This window comes from Rattus norvegicus, chromosome 18 (genome assembly GCF_021556685.1).
Source record: "Rattus norvegicus strain SHRSP/BbbUtx chromosome 18, alternate assembly SHRSP_T2T, whole genome shotgun sequence".
NCBI classification, from domain to species: Eukaryota; Metazoa; Chordata; class Mammalia; order Rodentia; family Muridae; genus Rattus; species Rattus norvegicus.
Window position 1 is genome coordinate 54,701,109 of NC_141551.1, and position 22,965 is coordinate 54,724,073.

General features: G+C 39.6%; 1 protein-coding gene and 1 pseudogene across 1 annotated transcript in view; one reads left to right on the forward strand and one right to left on the reverse strand.

Moving 5' to 3' along the window:
* The window catches only part of Chsy3 (chondroitin sulfate synthase 3), a 262,501-nt gene that overhangs the window by 64,716 nt on the left and 174,820 nt on the right, over positions 1-22,965 (forward strand).
* Positions 10,603-15,767, reverse strand: LOC147999811 (putative elongation factor 1-alpha-like 3 pseudogene; annotated as a pseudogene).

The following is a 22,965-nucleotide window of genomic DNA, read 5'->3' on the forward strand; positions in this document are numbered from 1 at the left end:
ACTCTTCTTTAGATTATATAATATAGTTTTAAAAACACCGATATGTAGTATAAGAGCACACACACAATTGAAACATTCTCTATATTTTAAAACAATGTCGCGATCCAAGAATTCTCCCAGGTGTATGGATTTCAGAAGTAGTCACTTATTTCAAGCAAGGTTTGTTTTTGCTGCGAAGAAATAAAAGATTTCAAAATATCAAGTTTTATTATAACCACACAAGTGTTGGTAAAACGATGAAGACTACAGTTTTAATTTAAAATAAGTCTTTTGAATGAATTTGGAAATACTGGATCATCGATGTAACTTGACTGCTTAATGTACCCACTGTAGCCATGAGCAAAACACCAAAGCAGCGGATCGATATAGTTTGATTGGAGATCTTAGTATGGCAAGATGGAAAGACTCCATGTAGAATTCTCTTAGATCAAATCTGTTTTTGTTCTTATTGGTGTTTGTTTCTTAGTTACTTGCTATTTGTTTTCCACTTATACAACATTCTTCTACAGAGTTCATATGTTTATTCCTTATAAAGAACTTCACTGTTCTGTGAATTAAATGTTAAAGTAATTTATTTTTAGATTTTCTTTTCTTTACAAGATTTTAATTCCTTACAAGGTTGGCTTTTAATGGTCTATTTTCCACTGAAAACAGATTCAAGTGACATAGTTCATATATTTAGGAATGTTTGATTTAAAAAAATATTAGTAACTATTTAAGTGCCAAATAAAAGGATATATTTTATGGGAACTGGTCTTGGTGGCATTCTTATATCATAGTTTAATTAGAGTTCTCTCTTAGTCTTGTTATAATGTGAATTTGGCCAGATACATAATGACATATTTTGATATTTACCATGCTTTTCATTTGCTTACAAACCCTCATGTGCTCTTCTTCCTGTCTTACTCAACAGTCTGTAAATCTCTGATGTGCTTTGCTATTTCAATGTTTTTCTTCTCTAGCCTGTATCTGTCTAGAGATTAGACCCTGTGAAAATATGGTGTGGTATTATATAATATATACGAAAATTGCTGGCTTTACTTTGCTTACACTGTACATCTCAGAGTCTCCCATTTGTATGTTATTTGTTTTCTTAGATTGATAACTCACATTCCCAATTTTTGAGTCAGGGTCTCAGGTAGTCCAAACTGACCTTGGACCTGTTATATGTATTAGGATGACCTTGAACTCCAGGTCTCCTTGCTTCTCAAGAACTTAAATTATAGGGATGCAAGGCTCTAAAGCACATTGGTTTTTGGGAGGTTTTTTTTTTTTGTTTGGTTTTTTTCTTTTTAGCAACTGATACATCCCACTGCTAAGTTCTTCATTTACCCGTTTGACCAATGACAGACATGGTTTATAGTTTCAGATTATTGTGCATACTCACCATTTGGTGACTTCTGTATGAAAAAAAAATCCAACTAAAATAATTGTGGAGATCATAGAAAGCTCTGAGAGAGATTAAAGTCCTTTGTGAATGTGTGTGGTGACATGAACTGTCCATGTCAAAGACCCCAGAGCCACAGACCCATGGAGGAATGACAAAGTCTTCTTCCTATGGTGAGTGAGGTCGAGAGTTATAACAAATCCTTTCTCAGGGGATTGAATGTGAGAGTTGGCAGTATATGCAGAAAATGTCCATCAAGGCTTCTCCCTTCTGGATATTTATGACTTAAAGACCGCTCCTCTACAGAGATTATTTTTACCAAGATTAGACAAATCTATCTCCTTGATCCAGCTGTACACCATAAGCCTTGCCTCTTGATTTACCTCAGTATAAAGATCCTGCCATCTTGTTCAGCTCAACTACATAACCATGCATCTGTTCAACTGTACAAAACAAATCTGCTGACCTTTTTCAGAGCTTAGACCACCAAATACTAACTTTCTTTCTGAGTGTCTGCTATTTTTGTCCTTTCTTCTTTCCCTTGCAACCCCAGTCAGGTCTGTCCCTGGAGCCACTTTTGGAGAAACAAAATGTAAATGCCAAAGAGTATAGTTGCTGGATCCCATGGCAACAGTGTGTTTATCTTGTGAAGAAAATCAGCAAATTATCTTTCATGTTTGTTGTGCCATTTTGCATTCCCATTGTAAACTCAAGGGCTTTCCCTGTGATGTGCTGGCTTTGAGTCCTTTGGGCATAAGCTGTATTGATGTGACTTGTTCTTGTGGTAATGCAATCTTTACTCTTTTGAGAAATTCATTCTTCCCACTAATATACCTACTTTTAATTTATGTCGTCTTGTTACATTAGTAAAACCTGGCAGTAGATGTTGAAAGACAAGTCTATCCCTGACTTATTGCAGATGTTTGTGACTGAACAAAATGTGATTGGTGTGTGTTCTTTCTCTTTTAATTCTATTACTTTTATTTTGTTAAAATCAAACTCATTGGCTAATAAAATAAATAAAAGGCTTTGTTATAGAATTTTTATATGTATGTATCATTGTACTTTGCTCAGATTTGCTTCCACAGCGTCCTCCTTGCTTTCTGTCCTGTTCCTCCCTTCAGTAGGGTCTGTACTTAAGTCACTTCTCTCATGTTCCCCGCCTCTCTTTTTAGCTTTCTCCCCTACGCCTGTCGCCTCTTATATCAATGTCATGTCATTGATATATGAGGGAAAATGTAGTACTTGTTTCCTGAGTCTGTTTTATCTTGGCTAATGTTAGGATCCCTAGTCCCAATTGTTTCCTGCAGATATTATAATTTTATTCTTCCCCATTTAGATATTTACTATTTTAATCCATTTAAAATATCTATCACTTTCCCCTTCCTTTTACTCCCTTCATGTCCTCTCCCAAATTGACAGCTTCTTTTTTAAATTACCATTGCCACACACACACACATAATTAATTGATATATATATATATATTGATTATATAAATACAATACAAGCTGCCAAGTCTACTTTTGTTGCTGTGTGTATACAATATCAGAATAGATCACTTTGCATAACAAGGGGACTCATCTTTGGGAGAGACTAATGTTCCATCGCCTAGCTGTCATCAATTGCTTGTAGTTCTATATCTAGGAATGGGACCCTGTAAACTTTGTCTTTTACATGTGAGCATGTCTATTGATATTGCCAGTTTTCTGGTCATTTTCAAGCAACTATTTTTAGGGAAGACTGGTTCACAGGAGACTTCCTGGAATTCTGGCCCTTACACTCTTTCTGCTCTAGCCACATGTATCTGTGATTGATGATAAGGATAACATTTAGAGTGCACTAAGGAATTATGTTGGTCTATCAAAGTGGTAGTATTCTTCTTATGACTGAATGGAATTCAATCCTATAGATGGATCACATTTTCTTTATACATTTACTTACTAATGGTCCCCCAGACTAGTCCACACCTTATTTATTGCAAAGGGTTTTTCAGTAATCAGGATATGCAAGTATCTGTAGTGTATGAGTCCTTTCGGTGTATACTGTGTAGTGATATAATTTGAACATCCAGGAATGACTAATTTGCACTTTTAAGACGCCATCTTGTATTTTCATATTATATGCAACAGCATGACCTCCTCACTTGTAAAGTTTTCTCTTTCCACTTGCTTACATGCACTAGTTTATTTTCTTCACAATAGTTATTTTACTTGCATGTTATGGACTCCAAAATTTTTTGATTGGATATTTTATTTATTTACATTTCAAATGTTATCCCCTTTCTCGGTTTCCCCTCTGGGAACCCCCTATCCCAACCCCATCCCCCTGCTTCTATGACGGTGCTCCTCCACCCACCTACCCACTTTCACCTCACCACCCTGATATTCCCCTAGGCACTGGGACATCAAGCATTGACAGGACCAAGGACCTCTCCTCCCATCGATGCCTGATAAGACCATCCTCTGCTACATATACAGCTGGGGCCATACAAACCCCTTCAGCTCCTTCAGTTCTTTATCTAACTCCACTGGGCTCCCTGTTCTCAGTTCAATAGTTGGTTGTAAGAATCTGCCTCTGTGTTTGTCAGGCTCTGTCAGAGACTCAGGAGACAGCTCTATCAGGCTCTTGTCAGCATGCACCTCTTGGCATCCACAATAGTGTCTGTGTTTGGTGTCTGTATATGGGATGGATCCTGAGGTGGGGTGATGATGTGGAGAAAGAGGAACACTCCTCCATTGTTTGTGGGATTGCAAGCTGATACAAATACTCTGGAAATCAGTCTGGTGGTTCTTCAGAAAATGGGACATAGTCTTACCTGAGGACCCATCTATACTTCTCCTGGGCATTTACCCAAAATATGCTCCAACCAATAGCAAGGACATAGGCGCCATCAAGTTCATAGTAGCCTTATTTATAATAGCCAGAAGTTGAAAAGAACCCAGATGTCCTTCAACAGAAGAATGGATACAGAAAATGTTGTATAATTACACAATGGAGTACTACTCAGCTATTAAAAATGACTTAATGAAATTCTTAGGCAAATGGTCGGAATTAGAAGATATCATCCTAAGTGAGGTAGTTTAGTCACATAAAAACACACTCACTGATAAGTGGATATTAGCCCCAAAGCTCAGAATACCCAAGATACAATACACAGACCATATGAAGCTCAGTTCTTCGTGAAGGGGAACAAAATACTCACAGTAGGTAGAGGATAGGAGGGACTTGGGAGGAAGAGAGAGGAGGGAAAGGGGGGAAAGGGGGAGCAGGATCAGGTATGGGAGGAGACTGGAATGATATACAGAGGCTCAGGAATTTGAACAGAGGTATGTAGAAATGGGGGATGGGTAACCGCAGGTAGCCACCAGCAAGTCCCAGATGCTAGGAAAGCAAGAGGTTTCCAAGACCTAATGGGGATAAGATTAGCTGAAATGCCCAATGCAGGGGAGGGAGAACACATAGAGACCATATCCAGAGGTTAGGCAAGGCCCCAGGTTACCGGATGGGGCCACCCACTCATCTTCAAATTTTTACCATTGAATTGTCCCTATCTAAAGGGAATATGGAGACAAAGTGTGGAGCAGAGACTGAAGGAAAGGCCATTCAGAGACTGCCTCCACCAGAGGATCCATCCCATATACAGACACCAAACCCAGACACTATTGTGGATCCCAAGAAATTGACCCATTCTTATCTCCTTGTCCAAAGCTCAAGTTCAAGTGGATCAAGGACCCACATAAAACCAGATACACTCAAACTATAGAAGAGAAAGAGAAAGAGCCTCAAACACAAGGGCACAGGGGAAAATTTTCTGAACAGAACATCAATGGCTTATGCTCTAAGATCAAAAATCGACAAGTGTGACCTCATAAAGTTGAAAAGCTTCTGTAAGGCAAAGGACTGTAAATAGGACAAAAATTGGGAAAAGATCTTTACCAATCCTATATGCCATAGAGTACTAATATCCAATATATACAAAAAACTCAAGAATTTAGACTCCAGAAAATCAAATAATTCTATATTAAAAATGGGGTATGGAGCTAAACAAAGAATTCCCAAAAAGTTTTAATCTGCAGTCCTTGATGGCTTAGGATGTTTAACACTTTGAAAGTTATTGAAATTTATATTTCTTCTTTTGGGAACTGTTAGTTCAATTCATTAGCCCAGTTACTGATTAGACTAGTATTTTAAAAATATATGCTTTGTTAAGACGTTTGCTTTTCTTTTCCGTATATTAATATAGTTCTGTAGGTTTTAATTTTTTGGTTTTTTTTTTACACTCCAGATTTTACTCCCCCCGATCCACCCTCTAACTCTTCCACATCCCATACTTTCTCCCTGCCTATACTGTCCCCACCCCCGCCTAGTCTCCATGAGGATGTCCCCACATCCCCCCAACCCCACCAGACCTTTAAACTCCCTGGGGCCTCCAGTCTCTTGAGGGTTAGGTGCATCTTCTCTGACTGAACCCAGACCTGGGAGTCCTCTGCTGTGTATGTGTTGGGGACCTCATATCTGCTGGTGTACGCTGCCTGGTTGGTGGCTCAGTGTCTGAGATATCTCAGGGGTCCAGGTTAATTGAGACTGCTGGTCCTCCTACAGGGTTGCCCTCCTCCTTAGCTTCTTCCAGCTTTTCCCTAATTCAACCACAGGGGTCAGCAGCTTCTGTTCGTTGGTGGGGTGCACATATCTGCATCTGACTCTTTCAGATACTTGTTGGGTCTTTTGGAGAGCAGTCATGATAGGTCCCTTTTTGTGAGCATGCCATAGCCTCACTAATAGTGTCAGGCCTTGGGATCTTCCCTTGAGCTTGATCCCACTTTGGACCTGTCACTGGACCTTCTTTTCCTCATGCTTCTCTCCATTTCCATCCCTGCATTTCTTTCAGACAGGAACAATTATGGGTCAGACTTTTGACTGGATAGCAACTCCATCCCTCACTTGATGCCCTCTCTTTCTGCTGGAGGCTTGTTCTACATGTTCCCTCTCCACCCTGTAGGGCATCTCAACTAGGGTCCTTCCCTTTGAGTCCTGAAGGTCTCTCACTTCCCAGGTCTCTGGTACATTCCGAGGGGTCCTCCCAATCTACCTCCTGAGATTGCCTGTTTCCATTCTTTCTGCTAGCCCTCAGGGCTTCAGTTCTTTTTTTCCCACCCAATAGCAGATTATGTTCCCCTTCCCCCAACACCATCCCCTTTCTCTCCCTGGTCAGTCCTTCCCTCCTCCCCTTATGGTTGCTTTCTTCTCTCCCCCAAGTGGGACTGAGGCATCCTCACTTGGGTCCTTCAACTTGTTGATCTTTTTGAGTTCTGTGGACTGTATCTTGGCTATTCTGTACTTATAAAAAAAAAAACAAAAAAAACCCTCTTTTTTTTTTGGCTAATACGCACTTATTAGTGAGTACATGCCATGCATGTCATTTTGGGTCTGAGTTACCTTACTTAGGATGATATTTTCTAGTTCTATCCATTTGGCTGCAAAACTCAGGATGTCTTTGTTCTTAATAGCTGAGTAGTAGTCTATTGTGTAAATGAACCACATTTTCTGTCTCCATTCTTTTGTCATGGGGCACCTGGATGGTTTCCAGCTTCTGGCTGTCACAATATAGGTTTTGCTTTTAATCTGTTTTTCCTACTTGCATATCTAGGATAAATCCCATTTGGTTGGAGTTTATGATCCTTTTTAGCACGTTGTTGATCTCTATTTGCCAGTAGTTTAAGGTCATTTAGTATCTATGTTCATAAGAAGCAATGCTCTACAGTTGGCTTATCTTTGAATAGGAGTTAATTATCACATATATTTTTACTTTACTGGTGAATGTAACACTATCGTTATGTTCTTTATTCTGAATGATATATTCAGGTAATAGAAATTCACTCTTCAATGACACCCCCGCATGGTCTCACTGTACTTAATGTTTTTTTTTATGATATAAAAGCAACCCACCAATTAACTGTTCTAAAACTATTGTCTTAGTTTTTTTTATAATGACAAAGTGTTTATAAGTATAGGAAATGTGAGGAAGATACCTTTGTTTTCTCTGTGTTCACTGTACTTTTGAGCAAATTCCTGAAATAATTTTATCCCTTTGGTGAAAATGGAATGTCTTAAAAGCTATTATATATAATTTGATCAAAATTTTCAAATTGGGCTGTTTTCTTTTGGACAGTGCTGAGCTATATTCAAATTCAAAGCTCATGAGCAAGAACTATATTTAATACAGTTCTGTGGTGATTTTGAATATGTTTGTCCCAACCCCAACCCCCATAGAATCATGCATTTGAATGCTTGGCCCACAGGGAGTGGCACTATTAGGAGATGTGGCCTTGTTGGAGGAAGTGCGACACTGTTGGGGTGGGCTTTGAGGTCTCCTATGCTCCAGCTTTCCCCACTGTGGAATCAGAGTCTCCTCCTGGCTATCTGCAGAAGACAGCCCCCTTCTACTGCCTGCAGATCAAGATACAGAATTCTTGGTCCTCCAGCACCAAGTCTGCCTGCCTGATGTCATGCTTCCCACCATGATGGTAATGGACTGAACCGCTAAAACTGTAAACCCATCCCGACTAGTTTTTCTTTATAAGAGTTGCCTTTGTCATGGTATCTCTTCATAGCAATGAAACCCTAACTAAGAAGTTCCTTTCATTCTCTTTAATCAATATATTTTAGTATTTTGAATGAAATGGAAAAGAATGAAGCCATCCATATCTGGCTCTACATTAATTTAAATAAATCATCAAATCAGTGTTCACAGCAAATCCTAGAAACACCGATACAATTAGAGTTGACCCAAGCATACATATGTTTAATTTATATTTCTATTTCAAGTATAGTTACACCATTTCCCCTATTTCTCTCTTATTACTTCCATGCCCACTACACTGCTCCTTCCTCCCAAACTCACTGGGCTCTTTTTCTTTTTAAGCATTGATTTTACATGTACACATAAAAAAATAAACAAACATAAGTAGAACCCACTGAATCCATCCACTGTTTCCTCTGTGGACTTGACAACTCTAGAGTACTTGATAACCAGCCAGTGCTCATTTTCCTTAAGACAGCAGTTGTTAACTGCTTGTAACTCTTTATCTGGGAGTGGGGCCCTGTGAGGTTTTCCCACCTCTAGTGACATGTTTGCTTGTGTTAGAATTGTTCAGGCCTTACTTAGGCAGCCATGTTGTTGAGATCATGGTGTAACTTCCCATCACAGCAGAATTCTAAGTCCTGTGATCTGTCCTACATTTGTGATGCTCTCTGACCCTTAGGTGTAGGCACTGGACTGTAGATGTATCAACTGGGGCCAGGGACCCTACAATCAACTGGTCACTGCATTTTCACCAGCTGTAGCTATCTGCAACAGCCTGAGTCTGCTGCAAGATGAAGGTTCTTTGTTGAAGAATGAGGGCTACGCTTTCCTGTGGGTATAAGAATAAGTACTTATAATGCAGTTATTATACTGGGTTAGAAAAGTACTGTGTGTTGTATGGATTTAAGCATGTGTTTGGTTAGGAAAAGGTGCTAATAATACAAATATTTCAAAAGAATGAATAACATTTTTAAAGCTCCCACTTCTCCTGGAAATTTTATTATTGTTTATTATCAATTATAATTGGATTGCCCATGCCAGAGTAATTTTCTGAAGGCCTAGGCTAGGGGAATGAAAAAGCCTATATTCTTGTAATTTACATTTAAGTCTTAATCCACATGAAAAACTGCATGTACAGCCAAAAACCAAAAGTGAGAGTTATTTTAAGATGGTGCCAGTTTCCTTTATGAAGTGATGTGTAAATTACTGTTGCTACTTACACCCAGGTTGTTCTAAGCCTACATTCTGCATTATTGTAGATACATAATCATTATAATAGGTGAAATTCTGTTGATGGCACATAAAGATGGTGGTCTGGTTGGCTTCTTTATGTGTCCATATGCTGTTGCTTGGAGGAATTATAAGATTTTGCTTTGTATGACATGGAGTTCAGTGTAAACACTGTGAAGCTCACAGCGGTATGGAATAGAGCACTATTATTATTATTATTATTATTATTACTATTATTATTAAATGGGTCTCAAAATTTTGTGACAGTTTTTTTGGTTGTTTCCCACTTTAAGATACTGATTTTAAAATGTAATAACTTAAAATTCTCTCCCAAACACACACACACACACACACACACACACACACACACACACACCCCAAATAAGTACATACATAAAGAAAAAATGGTTCACAAAACATTATCCCTTTGAAGATTTTAGAGTGTACCCTTGTCATTGAGTAGTCTTCTGTTGTTGAACCTGAGTAGCCAATGCAGACAAATGGTTCTGAAACCTTCTTTCATGACTGAGAATGGTGTGGAAGTTGTCAGGGGTAGTTCTCATTAGCCTTCTGTGCTTTCTGGGCAGATTTGGTGACCTTGGTAGCTCCAGCAACCTTCTTGTCCACAGCTTTGATGACATGTTTAGCAATTGTCTTCCTCATATCACATATAGCAAAACAACTCAGTGGAGGAGAGTCAGGAAAGCTCTAGACATACTTGCCTGGGACCATAGCAACAATGACTGCATCACCAAATTTCAGGAATTAGAGCCATCTTCCCAGCTTCTTACCAGAATGGTGATCAATGGGGTGTGTGTGTGTGTGTGTGTGTGTGTGTGTGTGTGTGTGTGTGTGTGTGTGTGTATTTTGTTTTCTTCTGAGACAGGATCTCACTATATAGCTCTGGCTGTTCTGGAACTCACTATGTATAACAGGCTGGGCTTGAACTCACAGATATCTGCTAGCCTCTGTCTCTCAAGTGCTGAGATTAAAGACACGTGTCACTGTGCTCAGCAATCAGTCTTTTTTAAAGCTCAACCAACTTGCAAGTCAGGTGACCTAAGTGATAACCAGTCCAGGGCTATAGCCACCACTAGTTTTGCCTGAGTGGTGCAGGATAATCCCCATGCAGCAAAGCCAATGACTCACTGGTGAGTCATTTTTGCCATTCTCGACAACGTTAACATATCTAGCGACTTGGCAGGCACGCTCTTTATGTTGAAACTCATCGTCCCTGGAAGAATTCAGTTCCTCATGGCACATTTCAACAGATTTTGCCTCAGTTTGTGGCATTGGCTGCAGTAAAGGTAACCGCCATACTTGCCTTGAAAACACTAGATTCTAGCTGTTCCACAGGGACAGCACAAATATCATCGATTTTATAGACATGTTGGAAAAGCAGTTACGAAGGTTTGTCATTGGATGAGTTGGTGACAGGATACAATCCAAAGCTCCCAGCAGTATGGTCCCATTTGCATCCTTATCTTTTGAACCAAGGCATATTGGCAATTTTCTCCAGAATGTTGTCAACATTTCAACCAGAAATTGACACACATGCTACTATGTCAGGATTGTTCCCAGTGTTCTTGATTAATTGTTTATTTCCTCAACCATTTCCTCCTATCTTTTTTGCCTGTAGGTAGCTCGGTGGAATCTGTTTTGTTGACACCAATCATTAGCTGTTTCCCACTCAGCCTCTAAGCCAGAACGGCATGCTGTAAGGACTTCCCATTTGTTTGGAGACAGCAGCTTCAAATCCATCAGGACCAGCAGCAACATTCAGGATAGCAAGTCAGACTGAAATAGTCCTGTAGTGAAGTTTTTGATAAAATCTGTGTCCTGGAACATCAAGGATAGTAACACATTTGCTCGTTATAAATTTCTACAGGGAGCTGTGTATGTAATACCACACGCATGCTCACATTTAAGTTTGTCCAAGATGTAGGCATACCTGAAGGGACCTGTTTCCAGTTCAGCAGCCTTCTTTTAAAACTCTCCATTGCCTGTTTGATGATGCTACCCCATTCGTAGACCAGATGGCCAGTGATAGTACTCTTGCCCAAATCTACATGCCCAACGATAATGCTGATGTCTTTTACTCTCCCATTTTGGCTCTGAGTTGGTAATGGTTTTCACAACACCTGTGCTCTGACAGCAAACCCAGTGTGAGAAAAGCAGTAGAAGACTTTATTAAGAAACATGTACGTAGCTGAGGATCAGCAAGAGAAAAGCAAGTGTGAACACATACCTTTGATCTTGCCATGATATAACATGGAAACTTGTCATCGCCAGGGTATACAATGGGCAAGTAGGAGCAGATGACAGCCTTAGCCTGGGGTTACCTGTTGGCTGTGGAAATGTCTTGTTTGGAAATGCCAGCCGCTCAGCATTTGTGTTCCTTATAACCCAAGCGATGTTCCAGTTCCCTCTGTCTGTGTGGAGGACCCTGAGAAGCTGAACTTGGATGGCTCCTCTTCCCACAATACCTGGAAGTCCTACCTTGTAGCCTTCTCGCCTGAAAACAGAATGCAGTCATTTACCCTTGGAGAGAACTGTGACCATGTAGGTAAACTCTAGTGAGAGAAAATCTAAACAAACAAATGTGTTTCAATAGTTGGAGTGTGGGACACTCATTGCCTTTGTTAAATCACAGTCACTTCCTATACAGCTGTGGCTATGCTCCCAATGGCTGTCAATGTTTTCAATTTTTTTTTTTTGACTGCTCCTTTTTTGCCTTTCGAACTTTTATAGCCAGTGCCACACCTTAGGGTTGGTTTTCTTTGAACATGGATGCTATCAGGACTTCTCAGATGACACTCCTAGTCAAAATGTTCCGTCCGTGCTGTCCTTCAGCAGCTGCCTATTAGACATGTCCATTGTTAGAGGGCGTGTGTGTGTATGTGTGTGTGTGTGTGTGTGTGTAGGTAGGTAGGAGGGCTTTAAATGTTGTGTGTGTGGTTGTTGCTAATTAGATTGTGTAGATTGTGTGGGATGTCAGTGGCACTTCAGGTTCTTGCTATCAAAACCATAATGCAATGCATGTGGGAGAAACATTATTGGGGTAATGAGTTCTTCATGAGGTATGATGCTGTGCTTTAGTGGGGTTTGTTGTATTTTTGAAAGGATTATTTATCCTCTGTGTCTTTTGCTGACAGACAGGAGGCTTTCAAAGGAATGATAGTTTTAGTTTCTTATGTGTTTTATTATAGCCAGAATGAACATTCAGCCTTGATTCCAATACATTATATAGCCAGATGGTGAACTAACCTGGTTGTGTGGATTTCAGTTTTGCCTAGATTACCATTCCTGAGCTTCAGGCCCTCCAAGGCAGAGCCATAGATGGGAAGGACTCCATGTTACTGACCTTGGCCAGGAACAAGGCTGGGTTCAGGCAAAAGATGAATTAAAATAGTATTTAATTTAAACAAGAGGAAAGCAGAACAGATCGGCGACGTCACTGGATGAAAGCAGTGTTCTTTGAAAGTTTTCCCCTAGATGATTGATTTAAGCTTAGAGTCTAGAAATCTCATTAATGAGTAAAATTTATGTGCAAAGTTTACTTTTGCCCTTCAGTACTTCTGAAGGCCACCAAAGTTTTCAGAAGATAATTACCTTTTGAGATAGCGCTAGTCAATTTTTAATCTTAACACTTAGTATTGACCAAGATATTCCATATTAGATATTAACTTGTTTAAAGAGTGTCTTTATGGAGAACTCTATTTTTCTAAACATACTTATTTAAAACCTCTGTCAGGAATAGAGTCTGGAACATCCGAAATCATTCATAAATTGGATCATTTTCAGAATTTATGTGACTTTTAAACTGTCCTTGATATATTATCACTAATTTTGCAAAGTTTATCCAAATTATATTACTGAGAAATTAAAATGCAAGGGAAATGTTTTCTCTCCTGTGTTCTCTGAGCTTCTGGACTTAACCACACTTAAACTGAAGGTGATGATTCTCTTAGCCACACAACTTGAAGCTCACTATTGAGTGGCAAGTGACGAATGATGTGTATTCTATCAAATACACTTGTTTTGAGATTTCTACATATCTGAATCTCAGTGATACAGTTTTATTTACTTTGACATGCCTAAATCCTTTGAAGCAGAAATATGTATTGGAATGTTTTTATTAATAATGACTAAATAATTCTAAAAGCAAATCTTTTTTTGTTTTTTTTTTGTTTATTTCTATATTTTTTTTATTAACTTGAGTATTTCTTATATACATTTCAAGTGTTATTCCCTTTCCCGGTATCCGGGCAAACATCCCCCTCCCCCTCCCCTTCCTTATGGGTGTTCCCCTCCCAACCCTCCCCCCATTGCCGCCCTCCCCCCACCAGTCTAGTTCACTGGGGGTTCAGTCTTAGCAGGACCCAGGGCTTCCCCTTCCACTGGTGCTCTTACTAGGATATGCATTGCTACCTATGAGGTCAGAGTCCAGGGTCAGTCCATGTATAGTCTTTGGGTAGGGGCTTAGTCCCTGGAAGCTCTGGTTGCTTGGCATTGTTGTACATATGGAGTCTCGAGCCCCTTCAAGCTCTTCCAGTTCTTTCTCTGATTCCTTCAACGGGGGTCCTATTCTCAGTTCAGTGGTTTGCTGCTGGCATTCGCCTCTGTATTTGCTGTATTCTGGCTGTGTCTCTTAGGAGCGATCTACATCCGGCTCCTGTTGGTCTGCACTTCTTTGCTTCATCCATCTTGTCTAATTGGGTGGCTATATATGTATGGGCCACATGTGGGGCAGACTCTGAATGGGTGTTCCTTCAGTCTCTGTTTTAATCTTTGCCTCTCTCTTCCCTGCCAAGGGTATTCTTGTTCCCCTTTTAAAGAAGGAGTGAAGCATTCACATTTTGATCATCCGTCTTGAGTTTCATTTGCTCTAGGCATCTAGGGTAATTCAAGCATTTGGGCTAATAGCCACTTATCAATGAGTGCATACCATGTATGTCTTTCTGTGATTGGGTTAGCTCACTCAGGATGATGTTTTCCAGTTCCAACCATTTGCCTACGAATTTCATAAAGTCGTTGTTTTTGATAGCTGAGTAATATTCCATTGTGTAGATGTACCACATTTTCTGTATCCATTCCTCTGTTGAAGGGCATCTGGGTTCTTTCCAGCTTCTGGCTATTATAAATAAGGCTGCAATGAACATAGTGGAGCACGTGTCTTTTTTATATGTTGGGGCATCTTTTGGGTATATGCCCAAGAGAGGTATAGCTGGATCCTCAGGCAGTTCAATGTCCAATTTTCTGAGGATTCTCCAGACTGATTTCCAGAATGGTTGTACCAGTTTGCAATCCCACCAACAATGGAGTAGTGTTCCTCTTCCTCCACATCCTCGCCAGCATCTGTTGTCCCCTGAGTTTTTGATCTTAGCCATTCTCACTGGTGTGAGGTGAAATCTCAGGGTTGTTTTGATTTGCATTTCCCTTATGACTAAAGATGTTGAACATTTCTTTAGGTGTTTCTCAGCCATTCGGCATTCCTCAGCTGTGAATTCTTTGTTTAGCTCTGAACCCCATTTTTTAATAGGGTTATTTGTTTCCCTGCGGTCTATCTTCTTGAGTTCTTTGTATATTTTGGATATAAGGCCTCTATCTGTTGTAGGATTGGTAAAGATCTTTTCCCAATCTGTTGGTTGCCGTTTTGTCCTAACCACCGTGTCCTTTGCCTTACAGAAGCTTTGTAGTTTTATGAGATCCCATTTGTCGATTCTTGATCTTAGAGCGTAAGCCATTGGTGTTTTGTTTAGGAAATTTTTTCCAGTGCCCATGTGTTCCAGATGCTTCCCTAGTTTTTCTTCTATTAGTTTGAGTGTGTCTGGTTTGATGTGGAGGTCCTTGATCCACTTGGACTTAAGCTTCTAAAAGCAAATCTTATAGAATGTCAACTTACTTGGCTATTTGCCTCTCTGTACTGTTATTACTCATGGAAACATCTATTTGAATACAGAGAGAAAATGAGGAAAAATAGGAGATTTGGTTAGCATAGGAATGAGGAATGAGAACTCTGGGTTTATGTGCCTCTCATACTCAAGGAAAGCAGGCTCTTTCGAATGCCTACATTGCAGAGATCAAGTTGAGCAAGACCAGAATGTTCTATTACACCTAGAATCCCAGCTCCTCATGTTTAATGAGTCTATCTATTTAGGGCTTCTGAGATCCAGGTTAAGAGGGAGGTGCTTATGGAGGTAGGATGATCCCCATAGAGGGCATGGTCCAAGTGCTGCTGGTCAGGATCCAAGGATGGCTGTGTCTTTCAGAAGAGTGCTTTAATCATCCAGCCAAGTTGTCAGGTGAGGCACACGATGAGGGTGGTATTCTTGAGGGTCAAAAGCAACTCCAAAAGCTAAACACATGAAGGCTTTGTGTGATCCCGTTTGCTGTGGTGCTTTCAGAGTCCAAGGACATTTGGCGCTTTGCCCGTTCCCTGTGTTTGTACGCATGCTGTGCAGGTGTGGAGCGGAGAGTGTTCAGTGAGTGTGGAGCATGAAGCCCGTTTCCCGACATTCTGGAGATCACCAGCTGCATGATGATTATGCTCCTGCTGTTTCCCATCCCTAAACTTAGGTCCCCTAACAAGCTAGGCTCTCCACTGCCCCAGGCTTTCTGCAGCCATCAACATTCCTACTGCCTACCCATAGCTCTTTAATAGTCTGCGCCTCTTGAAGCAGGGACACTTTTTTATCCTGATGGCGGTAGCAACTAATGAAGACAAGTAAGTTAATTGAATGAATTACCTGAGAAACTTTACTGCCATTTTCTCCAATAAGACACGTTGACAGGTTTTAACAACTCTTTTTGTTCATATAAAATCTTGCCTTATATTTCTTCTCCATGAACACATTACTTTGCTTGTTTTCTTTCTTTTTTTTCTTTTGTTTGTTTGTTTCTTTTGAATGAGTTTAACATTATCAGGCTCAAATGAAGTGCCTCAGGATGTCTATGAGTTGGCATTTGTTGTAGAATATAGAGCTTTGACAACATAGCATTAGGACACATTTAAATAAAGTGTGCTGGGCTAGGGAGATGGCTCAGTGGATAAAAGCCCGTGCCACAGAATTGCAGAAACCCAAGTTTGAGTCCCCAGAGTGCACGTGAAACCCTGAAGAGTAGCACATGCCTGTAATCGCAGCAGACAAGGGACAGTGCTTGGAAGCTCTAGTCCAGGTAAGGTGGGATAAGTAGGACTGAAAAGGTGACCAGTCTCAAACACGATGGTAGATGGGAGCAAATGCCTAATTCTGCCCCCTGATGTCCTCTGTATCAAATCCACGGCACACATGTATGCACACATATATGAATACAAATACATCATAACACATATATAAAGAGAAAAAGAAATCTTTAGAGAAAGTGTCTTGAAGTTGTACAGCAACGGCATCAATTGAGTTTAACACCAGAACTGCAGAAAAATAACAGCAGTGCCGTTTCCATTTGGTTTAAGAGGTCTTTGGGAGAGTTTGAGTCAAACCCTCTTGAAACTCCTTCACCACAGAGGCTTATCTTGAGAGCAAGAGGCTGAAGGACACATACTTCCGTTGTAGAAGATGCTGTTTCCTGCTAAGTGGCCAGCACTCTTAAATGCATGCTCATGGCCAGGTAGTCTTCAGGGGGTATTTCTGTCTCTGAGCTGTACCTTTAAGTTCTTTTGCTCCTCCAAGTGACATCATTCCAGTTCAATTATTTTATTTTCACCTAAGGAGAGATTATGATTTCATAGTCTTATGTGCCAAAGACTATGTATTCATATCATTGTATTCATATAAGGAAAGTATAATACACCCTTATTAACCAAATAAATGCCTGTACCTCTTGGTAGTTCATATCTTGCTATTTTGACAAGCAATCTGAACTGTTATTATTTATGTCAAAAACATCCCCACATTTGCTGCCATTTGACAGACTTAATGGTGACTGGTGGAAAGCACCCTCTAGCACCTTGCTTCTCACTCACCCCAAGCTCAGCCTGCACTGCTGTTGCTTCATGTCTTTAAAGATTTTGTTGTTTTGAAGAATATTGTAAGGATATGAGTGAAACATTTTTTCTTGGACTTCTATTCTTTTTCAAGTTATGGCATGGTTACCATAACCGTCCAGCCTTCTTGATTTCTTATATTCCCCACTTTATGCATCATATAGAAGAGTTTCTTAATGTACTATAGTTACAGTTAAATTATTATTTTATACCTATTGAGAATGGCCTTAAAATTATTATTATCATGTAAATATTATCAAACATTAATATCTATTCCAAAATAACCAACTTTGCCACCTCTTCTCATGCACTCTGCTCTGCCCTATTAAGCCGGATGGCTGAGGAATTATCCTCTGCCTCTTTATCTTTTTATTGTTTTCCTCCCATCACCTCTCTGCCTGTCTCCCCACTCATCACCCCTTATCTTTAGTTCAAGCTTGTATTACCTCCTCCTTAGATCACTGAGTTTTTCAATTAATCTTGTGTTCCGTCTCCCAGAGCCTTATACAAATTTACTCTGAAGAATAATCAGGGATTTGGTGTCTTTGATAAAGTGCCTCTTGGATACTTTACATAAAACATCATAGAATTATTAACTTTTCAAGAGGTTTCATAAGTTTTCTTTATTAAGTATTGCTCCATCCATTTACATAATGGCTAGAGTGTTTTTAGTTCTGATGTCACAGGCCCTAGCAGACACCCTGTTATGATTCCCAGAACTCTATGGGTTAACAGTTATACCATTTGGTTAAAAGAAATGGACATTTTTGATATTTATTAAAATCACACGAGGGATTATGATTGACTTATTTTGCATTGTGATTGTTTTCACTTAAAGTAATGGGCAGTCAGCTCAATCAGCATTCTTGCAAAGAACATTAGAATGTTCTCTTTCTGTGAATTATTGACATTAGCAGTATGTCATGTATACTTTCCCTATATTGTTATTTTACAGAAATTCTTATTAAAACACAAAGTTGGCACACTCACTTCTCTGAATATTATTATTAGTGTCTTGTTCGTGCACCTCCTTCTGGTTAAAGTCTCAATTTTATTTTGGTTGGAGACTTCCTTCTGTAACCACATGTGATGCTACATGCTGCTTTTCTGGGCATCCTCATTCGGGACTATGTGTATCTGAACCAACCAAGATACATATTTAAAATGTAATAGTCTGTGGAGATGGCTTCTTGGGTAAATAATTGACATGCAAACCTGAGTCACCAGAATTCACATAAAATTAGGACAAGTAACAACACTAACTATAATATACCATTCCTACAGGGAGATGGTAGGCAAGCACAAGAGAGTTCCTGGAAGACTGTGGGCTAGCTAGCCTGGCATACACAGTAGAAAAAACAACAAAAGAGATCTTGTCTTAAGCTGGTTTAAGATACCTGATGTTGACCTCTGACTTCTACACATAGATGCTGTGGTATGTATACTCCAGTACATGTACACACACACACACACACACACACACACACACACACACACACACACACACACACGATTCTTATGAGGGTTGTCAGAGCCTTGGATTCTGTACCTTCATTTACCAAAGCTCTTAATCATGAAATTATATAAGCAATGTCTCAACTGTCACTTGAAGAACTTCTGTTACTGTTACTGTTTCCATGTCCTTGTCCTCTACTCTGTCTGGTAAGATGCTCCAACTCTTGCTCATAATTTTATTTTTATATCCTTATGCACCCCTCTTCATCTCAGTGTTTCCATCATTTGCATGCTTTTCTTCTCAAGTCTTCTACAGATACTCAAGAGACAGAGCTATATTTAATCCAGTTGTATTAGTTCAGTATTTGTATATTAGTCTTCAATAGTCATTTGTCTTACTTACCATTCTATGGCTATGAAGAGATACCATGACCCAGAAAAATTATAGAAGAAAACATTTCATTGGGGACTATTATTTTTTTTTAACACAAACAGAATTTTTTAATAAAATATTCTACACCAACATAATCAAAAGATGTATTTTATACAAAAGCAATATTGAAAACAGAAAGTGAAGGAATTTTGGCAATGAATTTACATGAGTAAATAATATAACTACAGAGGCAGGCTTCAGCCATAGATTACAAGAGATGGAATAGAGATTCTCCAGCATTGAGGGTATGATAGAAGAAATAGACACTTCGGTCAAAGCAAACTTTAAACCTAAATGTTGCTGATACAAAACATCCATAAAATCTGGGACACTATGAAAAGACCAAACCTAAGAATAAAATAACAAAAGAAGGAAAGTAATCATAGAACAAAAGCCCATACAATATTTTCAATAAAGATATAAATTGGGTTGTTTTTTTTTTTTTTTTTTTGTGGTTTGCATTTTTTTTTATTTTTTTTTTTTATTAACTTGAGTATTTCTTATATACATTTCGAGTGTTATTCGCTTTCCCGGTTTCCGGGCAAACATCCCCCTCCCCCCTCCCCTTCCTTATGGGTGTTCCCCTCCCAACCCTCCCACCATTGCCGCCCTCCCCCCATAGACTAGTTCACTGGGGGTTCAGTCTTAGCAGGACCCAGGGCTTCCCCTTCCACTGGTGCTCTTACTAGGATATTCATTGCTACCTATGGGGTCAGAGTCCAGGGTCAGTCCATGTATAGTCTTTAGGTAGTGGCTTAGTCCCTGGAAGCTCTGGTTGCTTGGCATTGTTGTACTTTTGGGGTCTCGAGCCCCTTCAAGCTCTTCCAGTTCTTTCTCTGATTCCTTCAATAGGGGACCTATTCTCAGTTCAGTGGTTTGCTGCTGGCATTCGCCTCTGTATTTGCTGTATTCTGGCTGTGTCTCTCAGGAGCGATCTACATCCGGCTCCTGTCGGTCTGCACTTCTTTGCTTCATCCATCTAGTCCAATTGGGTGGCTGTATATGTATGGGCCAAATGTGGGACAGGCTCTGAATGGGTGTTCCTTCAGTCTCTGTTTTAATCTTTGCCTCTCCCTTCCCTGCCAAGGGTATTCTTTTTCCTCATTTAAAGAAGGAGTGAAGCATTCACATTTTGATCATCCGTCTTGAGTTTCGTTTGTTCTAGGGATCTAGGGTAATTCAAGCATTTGGGCTAATAGCCACTTATCAATGAGTGCATACCATGTATGTCTTTCTGTGATTGGGTTAGTTCACTCAGGATGATATTTTCCAGTTCCAACCATTTGCCTACGAATTTCATAAACTCGTTGTTTTTGATAGCTGAGTAGTATTCCATTGTGTAGATGTACCACATTTTCTGTATCCATTCCTCTGTTGAAGGGCATCTGGGTTCTTTCCATTTTCTGGCTATTATAAATAAGGCTGCGATGAACATAGTGGAGCACGTGTCTCTTTTATATGTTGAGGCATCTTTTGGGTATATGCCCAAGAGAGGTATAGCTGGATCCTCAGGCAGTTCAATGTCCAATTTTCTGAGGAACCTCCAGACTGATTTCCAGAATGGTTTTACCAGTCTGCAATCCCACCAACAATGGAGGAGTGTTCCTCTTTCTCCACAACCTCGCCAGCATCTGCTGTCACCTGAGTTTTTGATCTTAGCCAATCGCACTGGTGTGAGGTGAAATCTCAGGGTTGTTTTGATTTTCATTTCCCTTATGACTAAAGATGTTGAACATTTCTTTAGGAGTTTCTCAGCCATTCGGCATTCCTCAGCTGTGAATTCTTTGTTTAGCTCTGAACCCCATTTTTTAATAGGGTTATTTGTTTCCCTGCGGTCTAACTTCTTGAGTTCTTTGTATATTTTGGATATAAGGCCTCTATCTGTTGTAGGGTTGGTAAAGATCTTTTCCCAATCTGTTGGTTGCCGTTTTGTCCTAACCACAGTGTCCTTTGCCTTACAGAAGCTTTGCAGTTTTATGAGATCCCATTTGTCAATTCTTGATCTTAGAGCATAAGCCATTGGTGTTTTGTTCAGGAAATTTTTTCCAGTGCCCATGTGTTCCAGATGCTTCCCTAGTTTTTCTTCTATTAGTTTGAGTGTGTCTGGTTTGATGTGGAGGTCCTTGATCCACTTCGACTTAAGCTTTGTACAGGGTGATAAGCATGGATCGATCTGCATTCTTCTACATGTTGACCTCCAGTTGAACCAGCACCATTTGCTGAAAATGCTATCTTTTTTCCATTGGATGGTTTTGGCTCCTTTGTCAAAAATCAAGTGACCATAGGTGTGTGGGTTCATTTCTGGGTCTTCAATTCTATTCCATTGGTCTATCTGTCTGTCTCTGTACCAATACCATGCAGTTTTTATCACTATTGCTCTGTAATACTGCTTGAGTTCAGGGATAGTGATTCCCCCTGAAGTCCTTTTATTGTTGAGGATAGCTTTAGCTATCCTGGGTTTTTTGTTATTCCAGATGAATTTGCAAATTGTTCTGTCTAACTCTTTGAAGAATTGGATTGGTATTTTGATGGGGATTGCATTGAATCTGTAGATTGCTTTTGGTAAAATGGCCATTTTTACTATATTAATCCTGCCAATCCATGAGCATGGGAGATCTTTCCATCTTCTGAGGTCTTCTTCAATTTCTTTCTTCAGTGTCTTGAAGTTCTTATTGTACAGATCTTTTACTTGCTTGGTTAAAGTCACACCGAGGTACTTTATATTATTTGGGTCTATTATGAAGGGTGTCGTTTCCCTAATTTCTTTCTCGGCTTGTTTCTCTTTTGTATAGAGGAAGGCAACTGATTTATTTGAGTTAATTTTATACCCAGCCACTTTGCTGAAGTTGTTTATCAGCTTTAGTAGTTCTCTGGTGGAACTTTTGGGATCACTTAAATATACTATCATATCATCTGCAAATAGTGATATTTTGACCTCTTCTTTTCCGATCTGTATCCCTTTGATCTCCTTTTGTTGTCTGATTGCTCTGGCTAGAACTTCAAGAACTATATTGAATAAGTAGGGAGAGAGTGGGCAGCCTTGTCTAGTCCCTGATTTTAGTGGGATTGCTTCAAGTTTCTCTCCATTTAGTTTAATGTTAGCAACTGGTTTGCTGTATATGGCTTTTACTATGTTTAGGTATGGGCCTTGAATTCCTATTCTTTCCAGGACTTTTATCATGAAGGGGTGTTGAATTTTGTCAAATGCTTTCTCAGCATCTAATGAAATGATCATGTGGTTCTGTTCTTTCAGTTTGTTTATATAATGGATCACGTTGATGGTTTTCCGTATATTAAACCATCCCTGCATGCCTGGGATGAAGCCTACTTGATCATGGTGGATGATTGTTTTGATGTGCTCTTGAATTCGGTTTGCCAGAATTTTATTGAGTATTTTTGCGTCGATATTCATAAGGGAAATTGGTCTGAAGTTCTCTTTCTTTGTTGTGTCTTTGTGTGGTTTAGGTATAAGAGTAATTGTGGCTTCGTAGAAGGAATTCGGTAGGGCTCCATCTGTTTCAATTTTGTGGAATAGTTTGGATAATATTGGTATGAGGTCTTCTATGAAGGTTTGATAGAATTCTGCACTAAACCCATCTGGACCTGGGCTCTTTTTGGTTGGGAGACCTTTAATGACTGCTTCTATTTCATTAGGAGTTATGGGGTTGTTTAACTGGTTTATCTGTTCCTGATTTAACTTTGATACCTGGTATCTGTCTAGGAAATTGTCCATTTCCTGAAGATTTTCAAATTTTGTTGAATATAGGTTTTTATAGTAAGATCTGATGATTTTTTGAATTTCCTCTGAATCTGTAGTTATGTCTCCCTTTTCATTTCTGATTTTGTTAATTTGGACGCACTCTCTGTGTCCTCTCGTTAATCTGGCTAAG